Genomic DNA, 18,318 nt, shown 5'->3' with positions numbered 1-18,318 from the left:
AGGGAGATGGGATATGATGGTAGAGACTGGATTAATCTTGCTCAGGATAGGGACTATTAATGGCGGGCTTATGTGAGGGCGGTAATGAACCTGCGGGTTCCTTAAAGCCATTTGTGAGTAAGTAAGTCAGTCATGGAGTAACGGATAGCATGTCTGATCGTGAAACGAGCGGGTTCAAATCCTGGTAGGGACAAGTTGCCTTGTTGAGATTTATTGAGAGGTTTTATCTCAACCATTTGAAACAGAATTGCTGAGCAACTTTCGGCGCTGGATCTCATTTCTTCATCATAATTACACTTCCTCTCTTTCATTTCTCTTCCGATGTGGAATAGAGTGTTGGCCGCTACCGAATTGGACTCCATGGCATGTGGTCATTAGTTGCTGGTGGTAGTGCTATGTGCCGTGAGTTCTCCCTGGGATCTTGGTACCTCGTAGGACCGAAGTTGAGGGACTGCAGTGATGCCTACATAAAAGTAAAGACTTTCTGAGTCTGTAGGGAGTTCGGAGGCGGCCTGCAGAAGAATCTGTGACGTAGGGACCTTAGGACCTAACTTAAAGAATTGGAAAGATTGATTTGGATTTAAAACATATTATATTTATACAGTACTTGCAAAATGTACAATAAATGAATCAACACTGGGCTCTAACCAACATTTTGTTGCCAGTTCTTTTGTTCAGAGGTGTACAAATAGACTGAATCTATTATCTATTAGTCCCCCTTGAGGGACTGTCCTTGCACATAGACCGCTTGAGTGGACCCGTTGCACTACTCGGAATGGGATAATGTATAATATACTGTCGTTCTCGATGTCTAATGATTATTATGCGTGCCGTGTAATCCGAGGTTTCAGGTTCAAAGCCCGTCGAAGACGATGGATTTTTAATGACGATTAAAATCCTTAGCATGAATTTCTTCGGAAGATAGATGAAACTGGAGCCCCCTCCCGTAGATTTAGGGTACGAGAAGGCTTCAGGACAAATTTAACGGCTATTTCACCCATGCCAAAATTTGGAGATAACACAATGGGCCCATATGAATGGCCATTGCGGTATTGAAAGTAACAATGGGAATCCAGTTTCGATTTGATAGCAATAGAAAAGTTGGATATGCGGGCATGGAAAAGGCCCAGTTGTTTAGGCAATACCAGGAAATGACTAAAATGTATACACCTACAGTAAGTGTGGCTTCTCTTCTTTATCGAGGACTGTACGTGCATAGACCGTGTCATAACGTGTAACCGTACGTTTTTGGTTATGTGGCCTCTGTAGTTTCAAGTGTTTTTGTCGAATAATAACGGTATCCACAAAAAAGTTCAGGTATAAAAAGTCATCCGTAATTATAGGTAATAATGATTGTTACAACTTAAGACTTCAACAGCGTTTACTTTTCGTTACATGAATTACGGGAAAGTATGAGACTATTTTTATAAACACATTTCACATCCTTTATAATTTATACGAAAAAAAAGGTAGTTTCCGCCTTATCGTTTACCGCTCTGCGGTGTATAGCCTTCTGAACTCATAGACGGATTTTGTTCGTATTTCCGTGATATTTACGAGTAGGCTTGCCGGACAGCGTGCAATCTTTACTACCAAAAGTGACAACACTGCTTGACATTAAAGCATTGATGAGTACAAAAAAAATACTTAACAGAAAGCTTGCCGGTAAGGTACTAAATGAACGCGGCGACCGTATTTAATTTTAGATTATGACTTCCTATGCTTGCTCCAACATGTAATTTCTGGATCTGTGTCTTGAGCGACAGCTAATATGAAAAGCTTTACCGTCAACACACACAATTAAACTTTGATCTTTGGAAAACAATGCGATTGGCACGGGAGAACTTAAAGACCTTGGCGCAAACATACAATATTTAAACTTTAACCCTTGGAAAAGAATGTGATTGATGCGCGACAACTTAAAGCAGCCGTGGCGAAAATGTGATCGTGAGCCGAGCCACTGTGTAACATGCAGTGTGCATAGCACCTATGGAGGGAGGCTGACACCCGAAGGGGAAGTGAAGCAAATGTCTGACTTATTAACGGATTTTCATTTTCCTTACGTCAAGCATTCAAATATAATTTTATACAGTACAAGGCTACAAACTAATATTTACTACGTGTAACGAAGAAAGAAATGAATAAGAAAACATAGGAAACATTATCACAACCTAAAATTAACTGTCTTCAGAATATGTCTGCGACAGAGTTTCAAAATCAGGAATTATATCACTTACTGCCAGTCGTAGTTGATCACGAAGGTATTTGTCTGTCAGTCGTGATCTAAATTTGGTTTTTACTATTTTCTTTGTTGAAAATAATTTTTCACAAACGTAAGTTACAGCGAACATGGCTTCAACAGAGCAAGCGAATGAACGAAGCTTCGGATATTTATTTATTTTTTTGGCAAAGATTTGAAGAGTTCAACATTTTCCAAGTCCTTACATATAACCTTCATTTAACATCACGTTGTAAATCTGTGAGTTTAAATTGAAGATCTAACCGTATTATTTGTACATCTGCTGAAAAAGGATCGACGTATAATAATAATAATAATAATAATAATAATAATAATAATAATAATAATAATAATAATAATAATGACACTTAACCTTTTAATGTTTCCTCAGTAACATGTACTCGTAGTATAATGCCGTTTTATGTTATACAACCGTTTTCCTCGTAATACTTGTGAACAAATCATACATTTAATATTCTCATCATATTGGCAGCAAAAAAATGCGTCCTCCAATCCTACTTTGAAACTTTCGTTTTGTGGAGGTACATGGTTTCAAGAGAGACATTGCGACGATACGCCACTCGCAGGTCAGAGACAAATACAAATGGAACGGAGTTTGACTCCAGTGAGCGAGAGGGTGGGGTTGGAGAAGGTAGGAAGCAAGAGAAATGCACAGCTATCATTGCGAGCCACAATGTGCTCGTGAGTCACATTTTCGCCACGGCTGACTTAAAGGCATGTCGATCTTCTTTGCGTTGAACTCGAATCTCTCCTCGTATCGCTGATGATAGCACACGATAATACCGGTTTCTTTTTCTTACCATTTCCTCGGTAAATTTTTACATATAAAGTTAAACTTTTTTTTACTGAAATAAAGAATTAGTTAATTGTCGAAACAGCTGTCTAAAAACCTGTAAGTTATTTGGAGATAACATAGTGTAGAAAGGAATTTGTCTGAGTAAAGTATGGGAAGCATTTTGTATTGTGTTCACGTTTAAAAAATGGTCGCGAGTTTTGAAACCCAGAGTCGCGTGTGTGCCCGACGTGAGTAGTCTATCTGTTAATAGAGTGCTCTCTGCTACTCATCCCTCCGCCGTGACACACATCCATGCCTGGAGCGGTAATCAGGCATGTGCGCCTCGAGGCCATCATGGCGTGTAATAAACATATGACTGCAATTCTTTCTGTGCTGAGGTCGCCATATGGCAACATCTATGTAAACATTTTGAAACTTAAACAAACTGTGTTCACAAGGAAAGACTTCTAGATCTCCAAGGAAAAGATGTTCAACAATTAACTCAGTTGCAAAATAGCATGAACAAATAATAAATAGGCCCAGTATCTCGTTCTGTAACGCGGATTAAATGTCAGTCTACGTACATTAGCAGCAGAACTAGTTGCGAAAGGATTGGAGAGGAAGTATTCTGTTAGGCCCGTTACACACTTGAGTTTTCGCTAGCGAGAAATGTGTTGCGAGAAAAATCAAAGATTGATAACATGGATTCAAACGGACGTTCACACACTGGAAGAGATTCTCGCTCGAGGCTGAAAACCTCGAGCGAGTTTCTCGCTGAAATCGGTAGCTCAGCGAATTTTCTTGACACATTTATCAAAGATGTTTGACATTTATACTCTTTATAACGATTGAATCTAGAAAAAGATATCACAGGTGGTGATGAATTGTATTGTTTTTATTTTTAAAAATCAGGAAAGATGGCTGATAATTGCAGTCAGAAACTTATCGAACTTACGATGTCACCCATTTATGTGATACACGGAATGAAAACTATAAAAACACGAAACTTAAAGAAGAAATCTGGAGACAAAATATCAGATGATCTGAAAATAAATAGGGCTATATTTTATTTTGATGAGTTTATAATAGTATTAATTATAACATTTGAAATAATGTTTCTATTTGTCTTAGCAGTTTATGTAATTTTAATCAGAATATAGCAAAGAATCCTCTATCATATCATGAATGGCAAAAAAAAAAAAAAAAAAAAAAAAAAAAAAAAAAACCTGACGCCTATTCAACCTGCGATAACGCCTAAACGTACAGTATCATCATCCAAATGGAAATCAGTGACCGAAACTCTCCTTTATCTTCGTGAGATACAATGTGATTTCCAGATATTTGTGGCTTTAATTTGTTTGCCTACTATTTCTTTTCATTAACAAAATATGTTCATATAACTCCATTTTCTCATCATCTGAATATTCAGATTCAACATAGTAGCATTCGTACATAATTTGTAAAGTACGACAATATACTTACAGGTTATATATTTAAGTACGACAATATACGTAAATACATAACCTCTAATATTTTTCCCAACGAGTGATTACTATATTCAGAAAAATGCTTTCTGCATGAAGGCAGTGCATAGATGATCATAGCGAGGTGTAATCTGTGATAGCGAGAACTCGCCAAGTGTGTGGAGGAAGGCTCTTCGCCTCTTTCTCGCAACACATTTATCGCTAGCGAAAACTCTTCAAGTGTGCAACGGGCCTTATATGTTTGCCCTGCTTGAAGGGTTACTCTCCTAAGACGAATACCTCGACCTGAGTTTTAATGACGGCAATGTGGTATAAGATGCCAGTTTCAGTAGCCTATTTTGTAGGATTAGGTACTGCCTCCTTTGTAATATCTCACATTGACTTGCACTCCTCTGACGAATTTGAACACAATTATGTTTTTATGAGTTTTACTTCTCTTATAATTGGCATTGATTATTTTTCCCGAGAAAGAGTTCTTATGGAAAAGTTTATGATGATGAGACTACCACGAAGTATCTAGTTGTGGTGTAGTCACATAAACTATAAATGTTAGGATTCGTTCGGAACCTAAGTCCGGAAATGATGACTCGAAGAAATTGTAGAGTATATTTATTATAATATATACAAAATACAGATACTGAACTCAACTGTAGAGTTCCCAGTAGCAAAAGGCCCCTCTGATAATGAATTTCATGCTTATATTATCCGAGGAAATGAAAAACTCCACCCTATGAGGTCATCGGCAGCCAATTAGATTCAGAACCATATGGTCATTACCTCCCCATGAGGTCATTAGCATCCAATTAGGGGTAGATGTGTTTTTAACCATGATGTCATGAATAGCCAATAGTAGGCATGTATGGATAACATCTTTTAAGTTTATCACATGAGTGCTGTTTACTGTGACCATCTTACTTGTGATGAGAGAGTTAATGTTATTGTGGCCCTCTGCGCGTGATTTAAGATTGTTTATACACGTGCACTATAAATTACTCAGGCGGGCGACTTCATTTCCTCGTGATATTGATACAACTAGACTCAGCTTGTTCCATGAATATAATACAGATTAATAATATATAATATTACTTCTAAATACAATATTAATTCGATAGATAGGTAACCATATCTGGATGGCTTTATATATGACATAGTCCTATATGCTCTGATGAAATTGTATTTATATTTGGAATTCAGGTCTGACTGTATTTATTTTATATTGTTCTAAAGAATATAATATCGGAACGTTACCTTTATGTTAAGTGATGCACACTTTTCTTCCCGCAGGGAGCTATACCTGAAAGCCAGATTTGCAAGCATTCATATGATTTCGTATTTGTAAGTCCATTCGATTAACATGATGTCGAGCTTCAGTTGTTTCACTCTTATTATTTTCTAGAAGGGACTCATTCAAGTTCGAACCCTTCAATAAAAAACTTGTAGCATATAGGTAACGTGTTTATATCTAGCATAGGAGACGCCTATGCGAATTGTGCAACAGCCAGTGAACACTAATATTAGTGGAACCTTACCGCTTCATGCATAGAGAATTCCTACTCCTTTTGTTTCGCCTTCTGATTGGACATTGGTCGTGAGGCACTTAAATTGCTTGTTATTTGAAAAGTGCAGTAGTTCGATTCTCGACTCCAGTGCTATGTTTGTATATAGAGTTTGGATTATTTCGTATTTTTGTGTGAAAGCTGAATTATAGTTACAAAATTTAGACCGCTCAAGATTTTCTTTACTGACTGTACATGTTAATCTGTTTTGCCTTTGTTTTGTGACTCGTGTTGTGGAAACGTTTACCATCACCAGAGAAATCATTTCCAGTCAATCGGTTTTTATAGCCATTGTGATGTAGTGGTTGGAATAATGCTGTCCGTACCAGGAATCGAATATCCATTGCCTAATTCATAAGCAGTCGTGTTACCCTCTCACTGAACAGGTTTTTACAATTATTGTTACCGGTATTAATACATTTTGAAGCATTTTCGCAATATTACGTTCCAGAGAGCAGAGTTGCTGTTGCTCTAACCAGTGATCGAAAGCAACAGTGTGTTGAAGAAGTAGACTGTGAAGATGAATGAGTGTGCACTTCTGTATGATGTCAGGACAGACTAGAAATGTTATTGATTTTACTTACTCTGTGTACGGAAGTACTGAAGCGTGCACGACGCGAACCCCTAAGTAAAAAAACCCATTGAAAGATGAACTCTCTCTTGTATTTCAAAGCGTTATAGAGACCATAACTGACTGGTAAATGTAGACAAGACGAAGACCATGGTCATAAGAAGAAAAATAAAGAAGATAAATTTGCGAATTTTAAATGAGACAGTAGAACAAGTGAACAGCTTCAAATACTTGGGATGTACTACTGCGTGTTCAGTTCAAAGTGTGTCGTGGCTCGCTGTATGTCGTCATGTGGCTAGCCGATGAGCCTAGAGAATTCAGTCTTCCTACACTTCCGCAGAGGCATATTACCTATGTGCCAGAGAAGTTGCCTAGCAAGTACGGCGTTCATTCTGAAGAGTACTTACCGATACGTACGGTAACGCCTGTAGTGGCAGGAATGTGAACTGTTTGGAAACACGTACTGAGGTGAGTTTTTTTCTTACTGTCGGGATATGGGGAGAGGTTTAAGACGATTACTTTGCGTACAGTATTTGTTGACATTAACTTCGACGGTCAACATGGACACGGAGCATTTTATTTGTGTTGTTGAATGTTGCCGTACGCAACCGATGATAACAAATACCCTGCGTACGACTTCCCACGCAAAACACAGTTCGAAAGAGGTTATGGTAGCACACAAACCGTACAGACCGCCATCTGTTGCTACGACGTTCAAGTTTTACCGTACACGTTCTCAAGTTCAAATTGAACGCCTTGATTAATAGGCAACTTCTCTAACATAAAAGTTGAAACTCGCTTCAGATCGCTGACTCACAACAGTGACGTCATGACACTTTGAAATGAACACCCAGTATAAACAGTAATATGAGCTGCTGCCAAGAAGTCAAAAGGAGGACAGCAATGGCAAAGGAAGCTTTTAATGGAAAAAGGAGCATCTTCTGCGGATCCCTGGAAAAAGAACTAAGGAAGAGACTTGGTATGGAGTGTAGCAGTGTATGGGGGCAGAAACATGGACATTACGACGAAGTGAAGAGAAGCGACTAGAAGCATTTGAAATGTGGATATGGAGAAGAATGGAACGTGTGAAATCGACAGACAGAATAAGAAACGAAGCTGTGTTGGAAAGAGTTAGTGAAGAAAGAATAATGCTGAAAATGATCAGGAAGAGAAAAAGAAATTGGCTGGGTCACTGACTGAGAAGAAACTGGCTACTGAAGGATGCACTGGAAAGAATGGTGAACGGGAGAAGAGTTCGATACAGAAGAAAGTATGAAATAATAGACGACATTAAGATCATATGCGGAGACTAAGAGGGGGAAAAAAAAAGAAAAAAGAAAAAGAAAGACTGGAGAATGCTAGGTTTGCAGTGAAAGACCTCTCCTTGGGCAGAACACTATAAATGTATGAACTGATTGGATTATTGTAGGTACTTTTTCTCGCAATAAAAGCAAAAAATAATTTATTTTTCATCGTAGGTTCCCCATTTCCTTGTGCTTCCAACAATGATGAAAGTGAATGAGATTTAGTGTATAATTTAGTATCCGCATAACTTTCTTGTAATCGTTCTGCACAGGAGCGTCGTTTGGGGGTTGAGAGAATAGGGCAGTTGCCTCTTGTCCCAACTTAATATTTAAAAAATTATAATTGAGTAGTACTACTAAAGAAAAAAAATTGGAAACTGTTTTAATTTCAAAATAATCCAGTTTTATAAACGTTTAAGAAATAAAAGAGGGCATTCTTGGGGCTGATTCAGGGTATTGTTTGTGGGAATGGAGTATCATCATCTCGATAGGAATGCACCAGAAAATCTGGTGTTTTAATCCACAGCAATAGAACGTGCTGAATTATACTTAGGAATGGATTTTATAGGTATTCATCATTGAATCCATAGATCCAAAGTCGGAACGTAGGACCTCCCCTAGCGGAGATTGAATACCTACTAGAAATTTAGTTACACTTATTTGCCGACATGGTGCAGATTTTATAGGTATTGCTTCTGCACTAATTTCTGAATTTAAATAATTAAAAATTTACTACATGACGTCGCACTTGGGAAATAATTCCGTCTTCAATTTGGGGAAATGAAATCAGAAATTTGAGATGAACTAATTTTTACAATTTAGCTGTATAGCCAGTCACAAGAAACAAATTTCATGTCTCAAAGCAACAATGTCACTTAGTTTAAATCCTTTGTTTATGGTCAAGTTAACCCCAGTTAGGGTGACCAGACGTCCTCTTTTTTCCGGACATGTCCTCCTTTTTAGGCCTTTGTCCGGGCGGATTTTTTAAAAATCAAGAAATGCCCTCCTTTTCATAACTTGTATGGCTGATATTTTGAAATTATCCGATTTGACGCTTTTTTCAAGTAATTTGCCTGTAGGTGACGGCAAAATTGACGGAATATACTCTTTGCCAATGATCATAACTCTATTTGCTTACAAAGTAATATTAAATTCACATTTTGTGCGATCTTTTTATGTATTTTGATAATAATTATAGTTTCCTTTGCTTTCGTGTAGTTAACTGTAAAATCATTTTATATTATTAAGTTTTATGATAAGTAATAAAATAGATATTGACATAATTTTATGTATAAATTAGACCTAAACCTAAATCTAAATTGATATTAAAAACAATTAAATTTTTTTAGTGTAGTCTTAAACTTGTAAACTTGTAATATTACTTTTTAATTATTTAATGTAAACTCCATTGCCGGCCACAAGCTTTTGCTTCATCGGGGGTGCTAACCAAAAGTGTACCATTATTATCGTTCAAATAAAATTATTATTATTACTATTATTATTATTATTATTATTATTATTATTATTATTATTATTATTATTACTCTATTTTCTGTCCTCTTTAATAATTATACTTCCCTTGACTTTCATATGTAGCTAACTGTAAAATCGGGTATGATGACGCAGAATATCTGCATGGAAATATCATATGTACTTCGTGATTTAAGACGGCGCTTATTCCGTCGGATCCCGGCCAACTAGTCGCTCATAACGAGTGCACCTCAGCACATGTGTGGACTTCGGTCCTATGTTCATAGACATCTATGACGTAGTGCAGAGGGCGGCCACTAGAGGGAACCCAAGAGTTGGAACTTAATCAGAAACAATTCTGTCCGACGCCGGGGTGGTATCCGTGTGGCTTAGTGGATAAAGCATCAGCACGTAGAGCTGAAAACCCGGGTTCAAATCCCGGCGCCGGAGAGAATTTTTCTCCGTTCCATTACTCTTTCATCGTATGATGACGCAGAATATCTGCATGGAAATATCATATGTACTTCGGTACATTAAAATCATATATATATTAAATCTGTATTGTAAATATTTTGTAAGAAAATAGATACTGACGTAATTTATAGTATAATATAGGCCTAGTCCTAAATCTAAGTACATAGTTTGTCCTCTTTTTTTCGAACAATGTCCTCATTTTTGAAGCTTTGTGTCCTCTTTTCAATCGATGTGAATCTCGTCACCCTAACCAAGCAAAAACTGAAATAACGCTCCTGATTCTGCAGTTCATTATTGAAAAAAGATACTTTTGCATCTGGAAGGTATTGCACTGAAGAATGTGATTGAAGAAATTTTGCTCGTCTTATCAGCCGAGGTATTTGTATTTGTTAGGCGACAAGTGACAGTCTATGTGCAGAGATGGATCACCAAATAAGATTGATATGTTTACTGTCGTCCGCGGTAGACTCTTTCTTATCCGGTGTAGAGTAAGGCATCGGCGCTGCTCTCGAAGTTAGCTTCTTCGTATTTACTTGTAGGTACTCATGCACTTTCGTGATAACTCGGCGTATTCATAAAATGCGATAGTCCACGTTGTTGCATATGTGTACCCACTCACTACAAGGAATGCGACTAAACTGGAGAAATGCAACTCGCAGCTGCATGAACCCACTTCCCTATCACATTGTAAACAGAGGTCGTGCAGTGGCGTGGCTGAGATATTACGTCATTGGAAAGCTTGCGGTGATTTTTAAAATAATTTTTAGAAGCAAATTTAACGTGACTTACTTTCAGACATAATTGGCCTCTTTGTATTCGACTCGACGGTACTGATCTCTACGAAGTCAAGGCCATGCCACTTTGCACAGTGTTAACAATTAGGCTTGCTGGTTGTTGCGGACACTATTCGCTTCGATTTCACATTCTCCGCTCACCTGGCGTGCAAGTTTCCGGTCGTGTTACAAAACTCAAGTTATACGACTTTTATTTTCTACTATCGAAATTTAAGGCTAATGTTTTTCGGATATTTTTTGCTACCATTTTAAATGAGTGTGAAGGCAGGCGAATGTTCTGTGTTCAGAGAATAGTTGATTCACTATGTGTACAATCCCCAAGAGATGAGAACATCTCGTGTAAGTAGATTTTTGAGCCTCGAAGATACTTCAGTTTCCTAACGCTCAACATAATATATTAGAGATCACCTTATGTCAACGGATGTCGTTAACTGGAATCTTCATACTTAACCAAGAGTACCTCGTAAAATCTTAAAATATGCCAATAAATATGCACTAATAAAACTGTATTTCTTGATATAATAATAATAATAATAATAATAATAATAATAATAATAATAATAATCCGTGCCGCTGCACCCGTGAAGGGCCTAGACCGACCAGCCGGCTGCTGGCCTCACACCCACATGCCGAAGCAGAGGTGGACGATCATCTAACCAGAATGGAGTATCGTGTAGTTAGCACGATGATCCTTCCAGACGTTATAGCTGGCTTTCGCAACCGGATTTCGCTACCTATCGTAGCTCCCCAAGTGCATCACGATGCTGGGTGGGCACCGGTCCCATACACTGGCCGAAATTTCATGAGAAAATTTCTTCCCCCTTGAGGACTCGAACCAGCGCGCATTCCGTAACGCGAATCGTAAGCACGATGCCTTAGACCACGACGCCACGGCGCGGGACACAGATCACTAATAAATAATACCGTAATAATAATAATAATAATAATAATAATAATAATAATAATAAATGAAGAGTTATTTTTGTTGTTTAATCGGCTGTCCGAAGACAGGTCTTGAACTTTACAAGTGATACCAACATGGTACCACTTATGTTAAAATGTTATGTTTTATTTAACGACGCTCGCAACTGCAGAGGTTATATCAGCGTCGCCGGATGTGTCGGAATTTTGTCCCGCAGGAGTTCTTTTACATGACAGTAAATCTACTGACATGAGCCTGTCGTATTTAAGCACACTTAAATGCCATCGACCTGGCCCGGGATCGAACCCGCAACCTTGGGCATAGAAGGCCAGCGCTATACCAACTCGCCAACCAGGTCGAGTGGTACCACTTATGAATGAGTTATTTATGAAAGGGGCTAAGTCGCTAATTTTGTGAAAATGAGTTTGCAATGTAATAACTGCTCTTTGGATGTAGATACATCGATTTAGATATGGAGAGGACTAAGTTTCACACTCTAATTCTTCGTAGAATTTATGATACAATTTTTATTTCAGCCTTATTTTCAAAATTTCGGCCTGTAAGAGTTTTTCTTAAATTGCTAACAATTTAGTATTCAAGACTTAGGCTCTTTCATAAATAACCCATTCTTATGAGGGAACTAGGCCAGGAGATAATGAGTTAGGGTGGCCAGTTCCTTCCCCCCCCCCCTCCATTGCATACATCTCCGATTAGCTACATAATATTACACTAATCAGACTTCAGTGTATACAAACAATTGTTCTTCCTCTGACACATCGTCAGGTGAGATGTAATACTGCCTGATAATAGAAGTAGGCCTACATTTCAGCCAGAACCAGATCAGAGGTAAAATGAAGAGTAGCCTGCAGGGAAAAGCCTCATAAGTCACGTTTTACTGTTTTTACAGGAGAGCAAGTTAAAAGTTTCAAGCCCCATATATTCTAATGTCTTTGGGTTATAATTCTTCCATTTTTTTACTAATGAGGTTGTTATTTTGTACAGTTAAACTACACAAATCTACAATATCTGATATACTACATGACATCGAGAACAGAAAAGCGATGATTTTGAACTTATCAACCGTTCAGTCATGCACGATGCGATAGATGTGCCGCGAAAATTTCAATATTTTTCTGTAAAAATAATTTATAATAATTCCACTCAACACCAGTTAAAAAGAAATCCTAACGATTCATTCTATGCAACATAAAATCAGCTTTAATGACATTAAACGCGAAAATATGCCACAATAATATAAATATGAAATATTGTGCATTAAAAAAAAAGCCACAATATGCAAATATGTGCGACATAAAATTTGGTTTCATAAGCTTAAATGTTGTTGATTCGTGTGAAGATAATTAATCAACAGTTAGGCTAATTATAGGCAATGGGAAAAAGTATACAAATGCATGAACTTCCTGACCCTAGTGATGTTTGACAGAGATGGTGTTGCCACCCTGTAACAACATTTTCGATGAGATGTAAATGCTATTAGATAAGGAGAAGTTGTGAGTGCATACGGGGAAATCCCCCATCCTTAGATTTTTTCAGCAGAAATCTTAAATGACTTTTCCATACTTAAATTGTTTAAAAATAAGCAAAAATACCATAAAATGTTGCAAATAGAATTATGGTTTCAAAAATTAATAAAGCAATTATTCAAGTGTAAAAGTCTTCACATTACAAAACCTAAAATATCCCTGAGTATCCACGGAAAAGTGCTGTTTAATCCTTTATGACTATTTGTCAAAACACTTGAACAAAGCAACTAGATGCATTTGAAATGTGGATAAGGAGAAGAATGGAGCGTGTGAAATGGACAGATAGAATAACAAATGAAGCTGTATTGGAAAGAGTGGGTGAAGAAGCAGTAACGCTGAAACTTACCAGGAAGAGAAAGGAATCGGTTGGATCACTGGCTGAGAAGAAACTGCATACTGAAGGATGTACTGGAAGGAATGGTGAACAGGAGAAGAGTTTGGGGCAGAAGAAGATATCAGAAGATAGACGCCATTAAGATATACGGATCATATGCGGGGACAAAGAGGAAAGTAGAAAAAGGAAAGATTGGATAATGCTGGGTTTGCAGTGAAAGACCTGTCCTTGGGCAGAAAATTGTGAATAAATGAATTCTTCACCACTTTGCAAATCAAGATTTCAGGTATAACTCCCTGTAAAGTTGATTTGAATAATTTCGAGTGAAAAATTGTTCCGGGGCCGGGCATCGAACCCGGGACCTTTGGTTTAACGTACCAACGCTCTACCAACTGAGCTACCCGGGAACTCTACCCGACACCGATCCAATTTTTCCCTCTATATCCACAGACCTCAAAGTGGGCTGACAACCGTCAAGCAACCAACTTCGAGTGCACACTAACTCCGTGTGACTTAAATTATGGTTTTCTGTTAACGAACAGTGACGTTTATTATGCAAATCAAGATTTCAGGTATAACTCCCTGTAAAGTTGATTTGAATAATTTTTCCCTCGAAATTATTCTTCACCACTTTATTCTTTGTGCAGTATTCAGGAAGAAATGGATCAGAATCATCTTCAGTTACGTGCAGCCATTTCTTCTGTGTGTGAGAAATATTGGAGAACAAGAGAGCTTGTGACTTTATTGTCAAGAACTTAGCATTGGTTAATAGCAGGAACATTATTACAGAACCTATAAAAATTGAAACGTTACTATGTGTGTCCACGCGTTTCCCACCCTCCCCAGTTAGTGTAATATTATTCAAGACAGATGTGCATCCGGGTAAGAAAAAATGCGCGTAATGTAGTATGTGATACTTACTATATCCTGCTTCTAGTCTTTGTACTCCATACTTTCTCAGTTCGCCAATAAATGCAATCATTTGCCTCTGCTTCATACCTTTTGTAAGGATTTTTACTTGTAACTTTCAAACAGCTGTATCTCCACATCATTGAAAATTTGACACATTTATATGAGCTTTTTTTTACTCTGAACAGTCCATGCTATCTACCGCCTGAAATATTTATTCCTCCAGAAACTCTTTTTATATTTATCTTTGCGGTTATAGGCAATTTACTAGATAATTGTGTTTGTGAATTTCTGTCTCTGTGTATGCTGAGAAAGTGAAAATTATTTGTAGTATGTATTATAAAATACTGCACATGTATGTATATACATATATATTTCCTCTTCCTTAACAAATTGACTTTAACTGCAACGCTGAATCGAATACACTACTTTAACTATATGATTGCCAACACGTGAGTTTGTGGTTTAATAATCACAATTTAGTGTAGCGATTCACATTGTCGGCGAACGAAATGAAGTGCAAATGAATTGTATTAGAGGTTATTGGTTTCGTGATGTTATCCAACCGCCGCGCCGGCCGAGGTTTTTGTTACGGTCAAGTCTTAATTGACTGCTCGGCTCAAGACGTGTCTGCCGCAGTGAAAGCAGAAACGTACGGAGCGGCGTCCCGTCACTTCATGCCGGCTTGCAGAAATGTGTGTGCATTTCGCCGAGATGCTGTATCAACGCTAGAAAGCAATTATGACAAGGTTCTTGCCAGGAAATCTTTGGCTGTGATCTGCCTGATTACTGTCATTTTGTATGCTGAACGGGTGACCTGTACAGTCACGCGAACCTCGGATATACTTTTTTAGTTTGGTTGTAGTTCAAGATTAGATTAGAGCGGAGGGTAACATTCTTTCGTGGAGTCTGCACCTCGAATCATGACGTGAGATTCCAGGCTGGAATTGCTCAAGTCTGTACGTCGTCATCACCACCACCCTTGTATGTTTTTAGGGGTCGAATCTCTTTGGCCCGTTCAGTCTTTCTTTCCTGTGGATTATGTAAAACTCTATTCTCTGACGGAATTATACAAGGTGGGCCATGAGTGTCGGAAAAGTGTTTGAATGGTTAATAACTACTTTGTTAGTACCTGTATTTTATTGCTACAGATATTGTAAGGACTTACAAATGGCTTTTAAGGAACCCGGAGGTTCATTGCGGCCCTCACATAAGCCCGCCATCGGTTCCTATACTGTGCAAGATTAATCCAGTCTCTATCATCATATCACACCTCCCTAAAATCCATTTTAATATTATTCTCCCATCTACGTCTCGGCCTCCCCAAAGGTATTTTTACCTCCGGTCTTCCAACTAACACTATATGAATTTCTGGATTCGCCCATACGTGCTACATGCCATGCCCATCTCAAACATCTGGATTTAATGTTCCTAATTATGTCAGGTGAAGAATACAATGCGTGCAGTTCTGTGTAGTGTAACTTTCTCCTCCTATAACTTCATCCCTCTTGGCCCCAAATATTTTCCTAAGCACTCGATCCCAGCACAGCTGACGATCAATTTCAATCAGCGCTATGCCCTGTGCATTCAAAAACTTTATCACTGACCGCACTATATACGCGGCGGTAGCTGGAATAGGAGCGTCCATCTTCAGCCAATGCAACGAAGCTACTGAGAGCACTCGAGAAGTTCCGCTAGCGCATGCGCTATGCCAGGACATTACTCTATCGCGTACACGAAGTCGCTTCGCACAACATATGGTTTGCTAGCTGTGAGACAAGTGGGGAAAGTTACTTTATGGACGCGCCTCGTATTTTTACAAGATTTGACTTTTCGATTTGGACTACTGTTGACATTTTTATGATTATACTACTCAGAAATATGTAAACATGTCAACAGTAGTCTAAATTGAAAAATCAAATTTTGTAAAATTATACCATAAAAATCGTCAATTTTGCTTATAATTTGTCCACGTCTATATTTTCTTCTAATTTTCGGCAAATAATGAACAATGTAGATAAAATATTGTAGGCCTGTGCAACTTGTACAAAAGTAGCTTTATTAACTCGTGGTCTTAGTTCATTCCCTCCGGCCGTGATCTAACTTGATCCACTCTGTAATAAAGCTTCACTTTTGTACGTCGTTATATAATATATTTCCTAAGATGACCAAGTTCGTCTGTACTAATGAATTTATAGAAGATAACAGAAAAGGAAACCCTTCCTATCTTATTTCCAATTACTAATAATTTTAGTTTTCTTATATGTTGTTCTGAGAGCGGTATACTGCGTACATCGCTTGCATATCCGTCCTTCAATCAGTTTGTCGGATTTTATCTGTGTGCTGTATATCTATTGAAACCTTATGTTACTTAATTTTTTTGTACTTGCTAGTTCCTGTTTTCCTTCATTTAGTATGCATTCCAATCATGCTCGGATAAAATTATTTTCCAATAAGTAGAAGTTCTTGATCAACTACAGTGAACCAACACCAGCTTAGCACGTCTTACGTGTTAATTACCCGCAATGATTTCACTGTAATTAGGACGTAAGCACGACGTTCGAATATTATACTATACTTTTTATCGATTTAAATTACACATTATGAATGCAGTTCAAAATATATTGAAACTTTTTTTTTTTCTGGAATTATATTATTTACGGTTACTTGTAAGTTACTTAGAGTTCATGCAGTCCTCGTTCATAGTACGCTTGATATGACGTTACATATAAAAAAAACTTTCTTCGTCAAGTCTTTTTATCACTTGCACCTGCTGATGAAATCAAGGAAATCGACGCTAAAGATTCGTATAATTAAACAGATTATGATCGCAGTAAGCGTAGACGGGGCGTTACTAGCGGTAAAATATAATGGTCACGTATCGTGAATGTGACTTGTTGCGGTACAAGCGCTCCCGCTGCCTTTTAGTTTAATTTACATGGTAGCCTCAGTGACATTTACATTCACAAATTTGTTCCTCTAATTTCATTTGATCTGTGATAATTGATATTGCGGCAGTAGTTGTGAAAAGACGAGTGATTGTTTAACAACCCATTTAAACTGCAGAGGCCACTCAAAATGGGCGAAGTGACGGTGTAACAGTGAAGAAAAGATGGGATGAGTATGACAAAAGAAACTAAGAACCGGCAATAAGAACGTAAATATGTAAACAAATAAATAACCTTTCCTTCAGCTGCTTTCTTCACCGTAAATTTTAGTGATCCTGAGGGAGTCTAGCCCTGTAATGAGTTCCTCAGCTTTTTGTAAATACACAGGATTTATTCTCCAAGATATATAATACTTTTTTATGCCGCTTTCATGTTTCTAAAGTCGATTGTCGTTTTATTTATTTACGAAAAACTGTTCATTATGGCAAAGAATGTAAACAGAAAGAATTGAAGACTGTCAAACTTATCTAGTGAAGTGTGCTATTTATGCAGGAAGCAGAAATAATCACATCAAATTTACTACAGTTTTATTAAATTTGTCTAGAATATTTCGTACACTTAATTTATTTTTTGTGCCCTTCACCTTTACTAGACGGATTTGCATAAGGGCAACACGACGTTGTTCTCTCTCATACAAAACAACGCAAGTCATCACAAAAGGCAAATAAAGTCCAGCTCAGGATTCGAATCCACCGCCTTGACACCTCCGCAACTTTAACGCTTTATGTCTTAATCGTTGCGTACACCGTGGTCGGCAAAATTAAGGATACATTGAGGTGAAATTTTGCCAATTGTGTTGAAAAAAAATCTATTTTTCCTTTTTAACATAAAAAATTTGTATTTGATTCAGGGAACCTCTTCACAAATTTTCATGCAGAAAGGCCCTTTCAGTCAGCTGTTTCGGCCGACAATTAGAAGGTTGCATGCCCTGAGTGGCCTTTTAAACTCAATTTTCTCCATTTTCATTTTTCTT

General features: G+C 37.7%; 1 protein-coding gene across 2 annotated transcripts in view; it reads left to right on the top strand.

Annotated features, from left to right (window-relative positions):
- Naa15-16 (N-alpha-acetyltransferase 15/16) overlaps positions 1 to 18,318 on the top strand; it is a 288,951-nt gene that overhangs the window by 152,417 nt on the left and 118,216 nt on the right. The gene's annotated exons all lie outside the window — the stretch shown is intronic.

This window comes from Periplaneta americana, chromosome 4 (genome assembly GCF_040183065.1).
Source record: "Periplaneta americana isolate PAMFEO1 chromosome 4, P.americana_PAMFEO1_priV1, whole genome shotgun sequence".
Lineage (NCBI taxonomy): Eukaryota > Metazoa > Arthropoda > Insecta > Blattodea > Blattidae > Periplaneta > Periplaneta americana.
The sequence above is the reverse complement of the archived record's forward strand: the minus strand, read 5'-3'. Positions and strand labels throughout refer to the sequence as shown.